At 37.8% G+C, this 15803-nt stretch overlaps 1 protein-coding gene across 1 annotated transcript in view; it reads left to right on the top strand.

Moving 5' to 3' along the window:
- The first annotated feature begins 5720 nt into the window (after window positions 1-5720).
- The window catches only part of Helz (Helicase with zinc finger), a 71147-nt gene continuing 61064 nt past the window's right edge, over window positions 5721-15803 (top strand). Inside the window, exon 1 of the mRNA XM_083128010.1 lies at window positions 5721-5963. The gene's annotated coding sequence lies outside the window, so the exon portion shown is untranslated. The remainder of the gene's footprint in view (window positions 5964-15803) is intronic.

Raw genomic sequence — 15803 nt, 5'->3', positions numbered from 1 at the left:
TTGGTGTTCCTGATAATACTAATTCCAGTAAATCAAGAGTCTCAACAATAATGTGTCCTCTACTTTTTCGATTTTCGCACTCGATTTTAGCACATTATACATATTTTTCCTCTTAAAAACAAGAGCATTGCATGCTTCACAATGCTGAAACTCGGAAGAACTTTAATTTTGATTACGTCAGAGAAATATTGCCGTGGTTGTAAACATAGGGGCTGAAAAAAAATCCTCGGACCTTCAAGGGCGGGGGAAAGTCTCTCGTCTTTCTTGTCATGGGTGTCTGCCGAACATATAGAAGGGATGGATTCGCATAATTCTGCGCTGGCCTGGACGGTGTAACACCATTGAACTCAATAGGAAACGTGGCAGGAGGGTTCGACACGGAGAGTAGTACTGAGCTCTCATTTCGATGTGCTAAAAATTAGCGAATCTTTTGCGTATTTCTAGCTGTTTCATTCTGTCGCTTGGCTTTTTTGCACAAATATGCTAATATTCTCACTTATTTTTTTTACTTCTTCTCTAAAATATTTAAAATTCAATATTTTAATTAATTTCCTTTGTCATGGTCGCATCTCCGGATGACTGGAAGCCTCGCCTCTGGCTACAGTGTGCTTCTGTACCACCCCTTCATGCACTACTATGCAACACTGTCTGTTGAATTTGTGTTGTAAAAAATTTCAACACAACATAGACATTTTTGGAGGGGGGTTCCTAAACCTTGCAACATACCCAGTGGTGTAGTGGCCGCCACCGCGAAACGGGGGAGACCCGAGGTGTATGAGTTACCGCAGGTAACAGAAAAATCTAACGAATTAAAAAGTTGTTCCAATAAAATGACAACATCGTTAAATACGTTATATGTAAAATAAAATAATTCCAATCTCTTCTTCAAGTTGTTTATGAGATTGAGACCATACAATACTGATTTAGTTTCCAGAAGCTACTACAAAAAATGGAAAGGGGAAAAGTTCATATTTTTTTGTAGAACTAGGGGTGGGGGGTTAGCTAACTGTTGTAGTTGTCGTCCTGATTCCAACCGCACTTTGCTACAAAGAAAGTTCCGAGAGATCAGTTTCCCCCTAACAACCACATGTCAGGTCCACGTGGAGTCCAATAAATCGTCCCCTGAAACCTTTCCCACCAATACCGATCGTCCAAGAAATTACAGTTCTTGTCAACTCCACGTGGAGTAAATGAGATGTTGCTAATTCGGTTTCTTTAGATATTACTGAACGCGTGGTTGCGGTTCTTTATCTTTGATAGGTTGTGTTATTGTGTTGCAGTGGCGTAGCATGAGCATTTCGGATGGGAACGCCAAGTCCGAAGGAAGGGTAGGCCTTTTTTTCGCTTAAGAGTTTACTTATGGAATTAGCCGACATATGTGTTGTCTATTTAAAATCACAATCTCATTGTGTTTATTACATGAAGTCAGCTGGGTTCCGATAAAACATGATCCATGCTTGTTTTATCTAGAAAATAAGATGCATCAGTGTGCAATAAATGCTTGGAGCACTGGTGTTTTATACCATTTTTAATTAGATTACTCAAGTCAGAAACACCGTACACCATTCGGAGTATTTTGCTCCGCACGTATAACACATGTGTAGCAAAACAGTATTTTATAATCAAGGAAACCTTTCGGCATGACGCAAGTAATTAAAAAAAAACTACCTGAATCACAAGTACCTCTAGAACAACAGTAGACTTCATTGTTGTGGATGATACAACTATTGATTGATTTGGTTTATTTTACTTCGCTTTCTACCACTTTTGGCTAATCGCAAATATGAATATGAGTGATGATATTGATGAAGTCACACTCACAAAGAACAAACATGCGTAGGCCGGGATTCAAACAGGAAACCTCTGGCGTCTTAGCGCGCTGTGCAAAATATTCTGTACAATCGTACACTCTACTGACGTAACAGTGATTATTAGTAATTCAGAGTTTCAGACCACTGTTTATTGCATCTTCAGAATGCTGATAGACATTTTAAAATAATTTTGTCAAGAGATCATACGATGTTAAGAGTTTTGAAATGAATGCTAAACATTTTCACTGGCACAATATTAGGCAGTAAGATACTAACGAAAAAAAATATATTTTTTTAAATAAATAGTTTTGCGGGTTAGGTGGTAGAGCAGCCACAGGCTGAACTTCTACCACGAGGACTTTATCAACTTGTTTGACAAAAACTGTTTTGTTCTTTTAGTTTTTAATGCACTTCACTGTTCTTGCGATAAATTACACAATGCAGTGGTCATTTAAGATACGTCAGTGAATATTGCGTATTGTAGCATCACACAGCACGAGCAGAGGCACGAGGTTAGTCTATGGGCACGAGCGCGAAAAAAACCGGGTAGGAATTCTACTTCTGTCGTCTGTATCATCATCATCATCATCATCATTCATATTGGTTAGGAGGGGTGTAAGTATCGTCCCGTAGGACTCGGCTTTTCTTGGGGTAGAAGTGCTGTGTAGGACAGGAAGGTTGGTTATTTAGTTAGTTGAGGTGAGTTGTTTCCTGCTGCAACTGCAACAGCGGGGTTGACTTGGGTGGGGAAAGGAATTTTTGCTCCTTAACTTGGCTGGAGCGAAGAGTTTTGAGGTTTTCTCCTACCTCGAAATGGGGGGGGCTCCTTGGAGGCTGAGCGTAGTGGCAGTTTGTTTCTGGAGTTGTTTGCTCCCTCAGCCGGCGTGGAAGGTTCTGTTGCACGAGCCGTGCAATGGTATGAGTAAACAGGTACATGTTTGGGATATAATATGATACAATGATAACTAGGTGGATGGTATACATGGAAAACATTATTTCAAGGACATGAGGTTGTTATGGTGACATATGTGGGTTATACAGGATACAAGGGTTAATTATGCATATATGGTACAAGGAGTAAATATACGTACAGGTTATTAAATATTATGTGGATTTTACAAACAAGGTTTAGATATTCATAAAGGTTACAAACAGCGCCTTAAATCGGAAGGCAGGAAAGGTCACATGGCCCCTAGAACTAATCAGGTGCTCCGTACGCCCGCGTATGGAGAGAGCATTTTGCCCGTGCTGTAGAGATCCAAGCGACAAGCTTTCCCTCCTCCTCTCTGCCTCCAGGAAAGCATGGTCCTGTACGCCAAACCTAGCCGGCGTCCGGCAAGCAGAGACATTAGAGAAATGCCACAACGAGAGCTGTTAGTGGAGCGTTGTAGACGGATCGAGAAATTAGCTTTTATAATGCCATAATGCTCAAACATATATATAATTAGTCACGTTTTACTTTATATTTACGCATTTTTAAAATTTTAAATCAGGGAACGCCGGGCGTATGGGCGTACTAGGACGCTATGCTACTGTTGTGTTGTGCAATTTTTCATACAATATAAATATGGGAGTAAAACGTCGAAGTGAATGAATGGATGTCTAAACACTGCAGGCAAAAGTGACAACAACGCTTTGCCGAAAAACTGGTGGTGGCTTAAAACCAGATACGGGTCCGGTCGGCTTCCTCCGGGGTTGTGTCAAAGACACCGAACAGCTGATGCTTAGAAGACATACGGTGAGTCACATAATTTTTCGGACAGATAAGATTTCTGAATATTTACTGACGTAGTCGTGATATAATACGATGATAAATGTTTAATATTTATTTAACAAACAAAACACAATATGAGCACACTGTTAATTATCTTCGATTATGTTTAATATAATATATTAGTAGAATATTTTCATTAAACAAAACAAACATTTTTTGTGGGTTAAACAAAATTATTCGGACACATGGAAGGAGAAACAGGAAAACAAGCGTGAAAATCAACGAACAGAAGTGTCAGTATCTGGTAGGCATCCCATTCATTTTTAACACCTCGGATAAACGATTTGGCATACTTTCTACCAATTTTCTGGTGTACACTGGCGATATGTTGGCCCATTCATGTTGAAGTTTTTCCTTGAGGTCTGCCTTCGAGGTTATAGGTGTTTTCCTCACTTCTTTCTCCAACTTACACCAGAGGTGCTCAATGACGTTCAAGTCTGGAGACTGCGGTGGAGGATGGAGCACTTTTGGGCAGTTGTACAATAACCATTCTTGTACTAAGCGGGAAGTGTGCTTCGGGTCATTATCTTGATAAAACATAAAGTTACAAAGAATGCCCATCATTTCAGCACTAGTCTTTAGATTTGACTTCAGAATGTCAAGGTAACGGTACCTGTCCATTGTCTGTTCGATGAAAGCCAATTTACCAACGCCTTGGGCCGACATGCAGCCCCAAACCATTACGTGACCACACCCGTGCTTCACTGTTGCTTGCAAATTTTTCCCTCGGAACTCCTCATTTGGTTTACGCCACACGGTTACCCTCCCATCTGACTCACAAATATTGAATTTACTCTCGTCAGTGAAAATTACCCGATTCCACCATGTCTGATCCTTTCCTAAGTGTTCCTTTGCGAACACCAGTCTTTTTGTCCTGTTTGGCTTACTTACAAATGGCTTTCTCCTAGCTACACGGCCATGATAGTTTGCCCTTCTGAGCACTCTTCGTATAGTTTCAGGATGACTATGCTTTCCACACTCCTCAACTACCTCAGCACACACCATTGGAGCACTCATCTTTGTTTTGTTTTTTAATTTTCCTCACGATTACTGTCTCTTCTCTGGGGGTAAAATTCTTGGTCTCCCTGTATGACCGTGGAACTCGATCCTGTCTTCATCTTTAAATCGCTTTATAATATCTGCAACTGTACTTTTTTTCATTTTCAACATTGAGGCAATTGCACGGTAAGTTTTACCCTTAGCGTGGTGCCATATCACTAACTGACGTTGTTTAAATGAACTTTCCTTTCCTCTTCGCCCCATTTCTACATAGAAAATGTTCTTATATCACAACTTTGTTAAACGAAACGCGATCGTAATTGCTATAGAAACCTACAGGAAACCAGAGCTAATATATATGAACAGAGTATCAATCAATCCGTAAATCGAAATTGTCACTGTATCGGAAACTTACGTTAACATGTACTATGTGTCCGAATAATTTTGTGGCACTATTTTTGCAACGGTAGGGATTCATCCTTCGTTTTATTGTTGCTGATGTTCGTTTTTTAACTTTTTATCGTCCAATTTTGTACTAAACATGACATTTTTTAAACGAAAATCAACTTCAACGCTGTATACAGATTTCACTCCCTTCCCGCTCTTAAACGTTAGAAATTTACTGTGTCCGAATAATTATGTGACTCACTGTATATCCTTTGACGTCATCGATGATATATACGTTATAGCATTTTCGATATTTCTCCCCCCATATTTTAGTTGCAGCGGGCCACCAGGAAACTGCGCTACGCCACTGAACACACCCCAATACCTGGTTGCTGCGCCACTGCTGTGGTTTCTTCATTTCACTAAAATAATGAAGGATTTCGATATATGGTCTTCCAGAGGGAGGAATCTGTACAGTTCGTATTTGATCATCGATTCTGCAAAAGTATCTTTATTGCGCATAGTTTTCCATAGAAAATTCCTTCGAACTGCTGGAAAGTTCAGGTTTACTGCCTCTAATATCGAAACAGATTTCTCCATAGCAACGATGATAAACAAAAAATAGGTCCCTTGTTTCTATAGTTACTATCACGTGACTTTGATTGGCCAATAAATAATTTCCACATGCGTTTACAGTGACATCTATGTTTTCACTCATTACAATGTAAACGAGAAACAAATGACGGGTGGTTAACATTGGAGGGTGGGAACAGTGTAGTTGTAGGGGAAATTTCTTTTGTGTTTGAGTGAACATTTATTATCGAAATGTATGTGGAATAGTTAATAATGTGTGGAATAACAAAATATCTGCTATGAAATTGCGAAGAAAAGTATGGAATTACTGATCTAGTACCTTTGGATTCAATTTTTTTGTTTATGGAGGGACGTGTTGAAGATGGCGTCACAAATTTTGTTCTTGGAGGAAAATAAATGTAGGTAAAAAAGGAAATAGTGAATAAGTAATACTTAGATCGGCTAAAGATTATGAAATCGTGTTTTGTAAGTAAATAATACGTCTAATATAACTGTATGAGAAAGTTTTTTGTGTACGTAGATATAAAAATTGTAGGTTACATGTCAAGGATGTTTTTTTTTACGAAACCCCGGAAATTGCAAGAAAAAACATGCACCAGTATTAAGTTTTTAAAATTGGAGTTTGATTTCTTCAGAATTGATTTAGATAAGGCAAGTTTTTTTATGTTTGCATGAAGAACCCGCAAGACTGACTTATATCGACTGTTTTCAAACTAGTAGCTATTCGTCGGGAACAGTAGCTTGTGTCGAATTCGCAACAATACTTTCTTTGTTGTGAACCTATACAGAGAATACGATTTTGTTGTAATAATGGCATGGATAATGAATACTGAAATTTTAATGTTAGGAATCTGATCACTCTTTGTTGTGAATCTATGCAGAGAATACGATTTTGCGATTTTGTTGTAATAATGACATGGATAATGGATATTGAAATTTTCGTATTAGGAATCGGATCACAGAGAAACTTCCTTTTTGAAAGTATTTGTAACTTTCCAAATGTGAAGCATGTATACTTTCATTTTATTTGTTTTCACTAAGAAACATCTAATATGTAATTTGTATGTACCTTTACAAATACGTTCTCTGCATTTTTAAATAAAATTCAAACTTAATTTATGGGGAGTGGGGAGAATATTGAAAAGAACAAAGTAGACACAAATACATTTCTCTTACCACCTATAGCTTTTTCATATTGTGGTGTTTTATTTATACATAAATATTACTTTTACATAATTAATTTTAACCTAATTAAATCAATTATTATTTTTATTTAGACTAAATTCAAAACAGAATGAGTGTTTCTGTACAATTAATCAAGTGGCCCAAGTTCCATTTGCTTTATTGCAATTTCATTATGAATACGAATGCAATTTTAACATGGTTCGATTTCGATTTACTTCTGTTAACACACACTGTGGAGTTTTAGCGATTTTGTTCAATTATATTTATTGCTTTAAACCAGAGAGATAGATTTACTCCTATCTTCTTTCATTCTTGCCCTCCCTTTCATCAAATCAAATAATACTTACACCTGTGCTATGCATCTTTGTAAACCCCTCCCCAAACATCACTATACTAGTATTGCGAAGCTTTCTGAAACCTCAGAAAATATGTGAACTACAGGATTCCCCATAACGTAGCCTAGTTGGTCTTGAAAGGAATTCGCTTTTCATGATACCAAATATAAAATGAAAGCCCTCTTCATAAGCTTTAAAATGAGACCATGCCCAGCCCAGTAGTTGAAACAGGTCTCTTGCAAATTGTAGGGCATATTTAAAGTTTCAGCGGTGAGCGGTTTTTCAAAATTCAATAACTCAAAACCCGGCAAAATGGAGGGGGAAAAAAATCTGTATTTTGGATGATAAGAAACGTGTATAGGCTACTAAAAGTTAGTCAAATCCATGACATCAAATTCCAAAATGTATTTTTTCTTGGTTGATTTGACTGTATGAATGAAGAATATAGAGAATGTCTCTAATTATGTTAATATTTGGTATACTAACTAAATTTGACCTTCTAATCACAAATCTGTTGTTAAAATGCCACGGACGTATGTAAAAATTCACAGGTAGCCCCACAAACCATTGGCGGATAGCCCCAAAAACCATTCACAGATAGCCCCATGAACCATTTCCGCCTAGGTTAGGCAAGCATAGTTAAAATTTTGTTCGTAAAGCAATGCAAAAATGCTTCTTTTTTTTTTGAAGAAAAAAAAATTCAACTTACATCAGCTTTTTTCACGATTTCCAGAAGTGTCTGTGGCATTTTAACAACAGATTCGTGATTAGAAGCCAAATTTAGTTAGTATACCAAATATTAATGAAATTAGAGACATTCTCTATATTCTACATTCGCTCTGATTTGACATGGAATTACCCACTATATATTTTTACAGGAGAAGGTAAAATTCTGATCTCCGGGAAACGTATTTCTTCAATTTTACATTAGAAAGTACTTACGGAACTGAGTTTCTGTAGAATTTTGAAAGGTCGTGGAAGTGTTTTCTCCCTTCGTTCAATTTATTCGAGCCTCCCCCATGGCGCAGTGGTAGCGTCATTGCCTTGTAATCGAGGGGTCCCGGGTTCGATACCCGGTGGAGGCACAAGTGGTTCGGATCCCACTTTAAACTGTAGGTCCAGTCCCGATTAGCCTTACTGTGCATAAAGTGGACTTAAAAAACAGCAACTCAATTTATTCGGCCAGTAAATCATGTATTTTTCTATCTTAATGTCTCTCCAATGCACAAAAGCTCTTGCCTCCATTACCTTCGACTATGTGAACCAGATGTTCCGTGCGTTTACTGACGTAACCCCCAGTCAGTGTTTCCAACCACACTGTTGTTTTGCAAGAAGATGACAATTTTAACTATGTTTGCTTTACCTAACCTAACCTTGCCATGCATGGTGTGTGGGGCTACGCATGCATGGTTCGATCCCTGAAAAAAATACAAAATCAGTAACACGAAAGTAGGTATTTTTTGGTGAAGAAGGTTGGAAACACTGCATACCCACTGATGATAGACAACGGTAGTCAAGATTTGCCCGCCATATTGTGTTAACGCAACCGAAAAATGAACGAACAATAATTACTCGATAAGTGGAAAATTGAAGTTATTGTCGTGAAAAATACAAAATCCCACCTTCCATAATCCTTAGCAATGCAGAATAGGTAAGTACAAATGTAAAAAATAATAAAATAAACAAATTTGAGACATTTTTCCCGTAGGTCAGAATTTTAATATTTTGGATTATCATGAGTATTTATTGTTGAAAGTTGGCCACACCGATGTAATGTGGTGTTGCACTATCATACATGTTTCACAATCATACAAGTGAAGCTCACAAGCATGCTCACAAGGATGAGTGTCTGATAGTGCCACAATTTTTAAAATCTACAAATGGAAGTTTTAGGTTCACCCGATGGCGCAGTGGAAGCGTCGCCGCCTTGTATTCAAGGGGTCACGGGTGCGATACCTGGTGGAGGCACAAGTGGTTCGGATTCCACTTTAAACTGTACGTCCAGTCCCAATTAGCCTTACTGTGCATAAAGTGGAATTAAAACACCAACTCAACTCATTGATACTCATAGTCAGGCCTCGAAAAATCCCGCTCGCCATGGCGACTGTGATCTTTTGCTGAAATATTGCCAATTTTTAAGTTTGCATGTACGAAATTTTGAAGATTCTAAGTACAAATTGCAGTACTGCGTAAGTTAACAAATTATTAATTTTTTTTTAACGTGAGCATTCCATAGAATCAGTAACAATTTCTTACTCTTTGTCCCCTAACCCCCCATTTCTCACATGATTTAGCGATGTTTTGAATACGGTGATGCTCAGCTTCTTATAGATTGATTGATTTGCTTTATTTTACTTCGCCTTTTGTGCCACTTTTGGCTAATTTGCAAAGATGGAGATATGTGAGGATATGATGAAATTGATGAATGAACACTCACAAACGCTTGTGCCGGGATTCGTACTCAGGACCCCTGGTGTCGTAGTGCGATGTGATAACCACTCTGCGATGGGGGCCGGTTCAGCTTCTTATAATATGCACAATTGCTAGTTGGTGGTTTCCTGGCGCCTGATTTTCAGAGCTGGCTCCTAGCTCTGAAGAAGATTTTTCGAGCACTGCTATAGTAATTTTACATTGTACTTGGCACATGTTTGTGTGTAAGTAGAATTAAATTTTCTTTAAAGAAGCAGTGAAAGTGGGTCTGCAATATGATGAATTTTACGCATAGATGCATGTTACAATATACGGCTAAATATCATTCTTATTTGTGGTTTCCATATCTTGAAATAAAATTTTGATCTTTTAAAACTTTGAAAACTGTAGTTAAAAAAAACATCGAAGTTTTTGAGCGTGTACAGTCACCAGTAGAGTCGCAAAAAAGCCAACTTTTTTAAATAGATGTTTTTTTTGTGTTTTTTTTCTTCGAGAAAACGCTGGCTTTTTATCAATTTCCGCTCACCTATTTTACTTGTAGTGTCAGTTAAGGGCCACAAAATATGCAATATAAACTGGGGATAACACTTCTTTTGTTAACTATTCGTCATTTGTAGTCTAGCTGGTGATAGTTCGATTCAAAAGAGATTATCATGCTTCATTTATTGCAGTTTGGTGCAGACATGACTGACGGTGTTTAACCCCGTCCTGAAATAGAATTCCCTCGAAGGGATCTCCCCTGAAGGAAAATTTCTAAGGAACGCAAGCATTTCAGGGAGATGCACTGTTGGGTTTTGAAGGGTTGGGGAGGGCATGTATGTGTGAGTACACAAAACTACATTTTTAGGTCGCAGAGGGATTTTTTGGCATTGTTAGGGAAATGCCATGTGTATGATTGTGTTAAAAAATTTGGGTGTTATCATTCAATAAACATTTCATATTTAATGGATGATGAGATGAAATAGTTTTCCAAATGGAAGCAATTTGGTCATTTCTCACAAAGATAAGCCATAATTTTTTGTCATTAAAACTAAAATTTGTCTCAGTTTTCCAGAACTAAAACAATGTGAAAATCTTAAGCAAAGAAGCAACAGTTAAAATGCATTTAAAAATAACATCGAAATTTAGGGAAATATAAAACAAAAACTTCATGTCCCTACCCATACATAAAGTATCCGTGATGGGATAAAGTAATGCTGCCATCTTGTCATCAAGAGGTTCCAAGGTCAATCCCCAATGAAAGCACAGTGGTCAGGTCCCATCTTAATCTGTAGGTCCAAGCACAATGAGCACATCTGAGCATAAAGTGGACTTAAACAAAATTTTACTGACAGAAAGCCAGATTTAAAAATAAAATAAAATAATAATATCCTTTTTTAGGCCAATCTATTTCAGTTTCTGCCTTCATTTTAGGACTACGGTGTACTAGGGCAGTGTCTATCAACTGTTGGTTTGTGACCCAGTACCAGGCTGAAAGAGTTCACTGAATCCAATGCTTGCCAACTATTTGAATCCCAATTTTCTATTTGTGAACAAACCTAGACATATACCATAGGGCATAATTTATTTATTAATATTTAATTTGAAGGGTGCATATTAATGTTTAGTTAAAAAGAAATTAGAAAGGGGTAACATTTTTGAGCAACTTTATAGAATGAATTTACCACCCTCTGACCTCATAATGGTTGTGAACAACTACACAAGGCTTGCTCCATGACCAGATTTAGCAGCTATTACATCAAATTATACGTGATACAGTTGAAAGCCAGAATACAAATATTTTATGCTAGATACAAATGTAAAGGGGGTTGATACTAGATTTTTTATTTTAAATATAGTTCAACGAAAAGTGATATGACTGAAGGTACATTTGATAAGTGTGTTAAAAGATGTAGCAATATTTTCTTTCCTCCTTATTTTCTATTTGCTTTATGTGCACATTTGTATGCCAAATTCAAACATGGAAAATTATATAAGTATAGCTACTATTAGATTCTATTTACAAGACTACTCTAAGTTACGTGAGCGTGTATATACTATGTATATACAGGGTGTCTGATAAGTCACTCCCTATTTTTAAATTGTTATAATTTCTTATTAGTGGTGTTTCTAATAATACTAGTTCTAAACAATTTGGTTAGTAAATAAAGAAATTATAACAATTTAAAAATACAGAGTGACTTATCAGACACCCTGTATATTTATTAAGCCTACTGAAATATGAAGATTGCACTTGGATAAAATCATCCATTCAAAAAAGCTGGCATTAAAATCATCCATTCAAAAAAGCTGGCATTTTTGCAATACTGCTTATGTGTACTGTTTGACCAGCGATCCGAGAGCTCTCGAGTTTTCTGCGCATGACCGAAGTAGCCGAGTCCAGTCATAAATTTGGGGGGTTTGCGGAGGCGCTTCTCTGAAACGCGAGCAGCGTGAGTGTCACGTGGGGAAAGAAAGCAATGTTGCCAACCGGAGAATATTGACACAAGATATTGGAAGTGCTCTGGCCGTGGAGAGGCGTCTTTGCAAATGCTGGTCTTGAACGTAGCGCAAGTTCGGCATCTTTGACCCAACCTCAGAGGGCCACCACCATGGAGGTCTGGAAGGGGGGAGGGGGGCATGAAAAATGAAAGTCAACCAAAAATTATGTATTTCACACATATAATTTCATTTTAGCCACAATAATATGTGTTAATTATTGCATGATAGCCATAAATTCAAATTTAAGCAATGTTTTTTTATGGAACTGCACTATTTTTGGAGAAAATGTGCCTTGTTTGCCCCACTGGAAAAGTGAAACTGCAGTTATTTACCCCAGGGCGCGAAATTTCCGTTCGCCAGGTCGCCACTGGCGACCAAAAGTTTTGGGCTGGCGACTAAAATTTCGTTGTTTCAAATGTGTGTCAAACACGCCTCAAGACTTCACCTCTTGAGAGAAACGGCAGAAGTTATAGAAGAAATTCTAAAACTTAGTGATATCCACACTATTAGGTGGTTCGCCAGCAAGCAGTAAGAGCTCTCTTGCAATCATGGAAAGCTGTTGTGACTTATCTTGAACAGGTGGCCCGTGGAAAAGACAATGATGGCGCTAAAGCTAAGGATTTGCTGAAAAGTTTGAAGCAATTTAAATTTGTTAAGCTTCTGTACTTCCTTTTGGATTTCTACGGGAAATTGAACCCTTTAAGCCTGGCACGACAAAATAAGAATCTTTTGATTACATCTCTGAAAATAAGAATTGAACACTGTATTTCAGTTTTGGCTGACTTGGAATCTAATGTTGGACCAAGTGAACAAGATTTCTTGGACCATGTATCCATTTCAGGGAAGATCAGGGATGTGCAGTTCACAAACATTCAAAACGGAGAGCAAGAGTTTCAGCTGTTAGAGGAAACTTAATTAACAATGCAAAGGTGTACATCACAGAAAGATTGCAATCTGTATCAACAGATGCGATTGCATCTCTGCATGTTTTCGACACCTTGGGTTGGCCTCCCAAAGAAAATATTCTTCAGTTTGGGATAGAAGAGATAAAGAAGCTCTACATATACTTGAACCCGAGCCTTTATAATGAGAAAATGGATGTTCTGTCAGCAGAGTGGACAGAATACAAACTTTTGTTTCCTTCTCCAGCTTTGAATCAGACGCTGGAGAAGATCCACAGTGTGGAGTGTTCAGCAAGATTCCCCAATTTGCTCCAGATTTTTACATTTTGTGCTGTTCTACCAGTGAGCACAGCTTCATGTGAGAGAGATTTCAGCTGTCATTAGGAACTCTCTGAAGACTGAGACACTGGATGATTTGCTCAGTTTCCGTAAACGGACCCCCTCCCCCCTTTCCCTGTCAGAGTTTGACCCAGCAGCTGCGATTGATAAGTGGTACTTCAGTGCAAATCGACAGTGCTACACAAACATTCATTCCTAACTTTTTAATAATTGCTCATATTTTTATTATTTATCAATATAAAATAGTGGCGATCAAAGATTTTAGTCCCGCGACTTATTTCAAACTAGAAATGTCATGCCCTGCTTTACCCTACTATCCTTCTATTGTAAATTGTAAGAAGGACAAAAGACATGATTGTGATACAAAACAAGTCCTTGTCACAATCCTTTACTTCTGTGCATGTCCCTCAGTTTTCGATACTTATGTTGTGGTGGATAAGCATCCTCGCAGATTGGTAACACTGTTCAACCCCAAACTGCATTCTCCCGCCTGCCTACCTCTCACGAACTTCCCTTTTTTCTTGGCACTTTGCCAACTGGAGCTCTCGGATCGCTGGTCAAACAGTTGCTACGAATTCCATGTTGAAAGTTGTACTTTAAATTTAGATATGGGTGTCTTTCATAGTCGAGAGAAAAATGAAGTCAAGTAATGTATTTTCATCAATTTGAAACACTTTGTGGTAAAAAGCCATGGAAAAAACTTTTTTTTCTCAAGAAAGCAATTTTTTTCCCGACCACTTCGAACTCTAGTCACCAGCCACGAAAATATATATATTTCGATGTCATTTTCATCATCCGATGTCTTTTACAGTGGTTTCAACACTGTTACATTAGTTATTATCTTTGAACCTAAGAATTTTTGCAATCACATTTGTTTAACCTGTGCCAATTTCCTTACGGTACCTTGGTCAGTTGAGCAGAGTTTTACTCTCCTGTAATCCATGTAATCTACAGTACAAGCCAACTATGTTCACAAATTCTTAAATGTCATTGTCCCGGGTTTGAACCGCAGCTGGAGCATGGATGTTCTTTGTGAGTGTCCCTTAATTTTCACATCGTCACTCATCCTTATCTTCGTGATTAGTCAAGAGTGGCAGAAAAGTAAAGTAAAATAAATCAATCAATCTGAAGTGTTGTATTTCATGCTGGTTGAATGCAAATATTTGCACTAGGACATAACTTGGGTTTTATGTAACATGCAAATGCATAAATTAACTTACATGTGTGCTTTCATCTTTTTACATTGAAATGTTATTGTTTGATCCTACTGATTACTATAACTTGACAAGTTTAAAAACAAGATGCTGCAATCCATTGTTTGCGCACCTCGCATCACATTTCCCCAACCCATTGTCTGCGGTGACGTTAGTTCGCAGTGTTGCAAACCTGGTGGGAGAGGACTCGTCTGAGAATTTTCAACGAAATTTGAATGTGAAAGGCATGAATTAGTATCCCCTCACCTACGCTACCTATTGATTACGCTAAATTCTAAATACATTTTGATATTTTCCCTTTAAACCTTAAATGAATTAAGTTATATTAGGGATATTTCTTACCAGCATAAGAAATGTAACAAATAAACCGTTAGAAAAATGAAAAATATATAAACGATAGAACTGAGCTCACCTTCTAAATGTTTTCCAGTTCTCCTTCTTCAGTTTCACTCTCCCACTCATCCGAGTCTGTGTCTGAATCCGCTTTACCAAGTCTAATTATCTTTCATCTACACGCTCGTCCTTAAGTCCATCTCTTTCAAAGTAAGAATCTTCAATTTTTTTCACGTGTTCACAACATTTAATCCATTTCTGTACAGAATATTCACTAAATAATTTTCCCAGCAATTCTTTCTTTGAGTCCAGTGAATCCGAAATTAATTCCCTTGCCTTACCCTTGATCCCCCCCCCCCCCACAAGTTCAATGGGATTTAAGTCTGCGTGGTAAGGCGGAAGTCGTATTATGGTGAGCCCCGTGTTTCTAAATTTCGTGTCAATCGCATACTGTTTCACATAAGGTACACTTTGAATTTTTAAGTACAATTGCCTTTTGTTCATTGTTCACAATGCTTTCACTCTATTCTCCGCATCAATTTCAGTTTCGTTTGCAGGTTTGTCTGTCGCTGAGAGCCACTGTACCATGAAAATCGTCATATTTGTTTTAGCTTAATTTTTCTGAGTTGGCACCACTGGTACTCTCAACGCCAGACCAGTGAGTAGAAGAGTGGTGGGGAGGATGACGTAATAGGAAGTGCTCCGCAGCGATCTGCGCATATCGGGACTTAACTTGTCAGGCTCTAGGGCCCGTATTTATAAGCACAATCAGGCAGTAAACAAGTTAATAAGCACAAAAAATGAAAAAAATAAGCATAAGCAAATACTGGAAAATCTGAAAAAACCTTTGTTTATTAGATCTATTACCTTATTCAAAGCTGTTAAAGTATGTAAGGAAGGTCATCCTGAGATTTCTTGTGTGAAGCTCCTGTGTCTGTCAGTGAAGAATGATTTGTACAGTGAAAATGTTCTTTCCACGTAGAATGACATCACAGGCGCATGTGAAAAACACCACAGTT

This window comes from Lepisma saccharinum, chromosome 9 (genome assembly GCF_977018435.1).
Source record: "Lepisma saccharinum chromosome 9, izLepSacc3.1, whole genome shotgun sequence".
Lineage (NCBI taxonomy): Eukaryota > Metazoa > Arthropoda > Insecta > Zygentoma > Lepismatidae > Lepisma > Lepisma saccharinum.
Note: the sequence above shows the minus strand (reverse complement) of the source record. Positions and strands in the feature narration are given on the sequence as shown.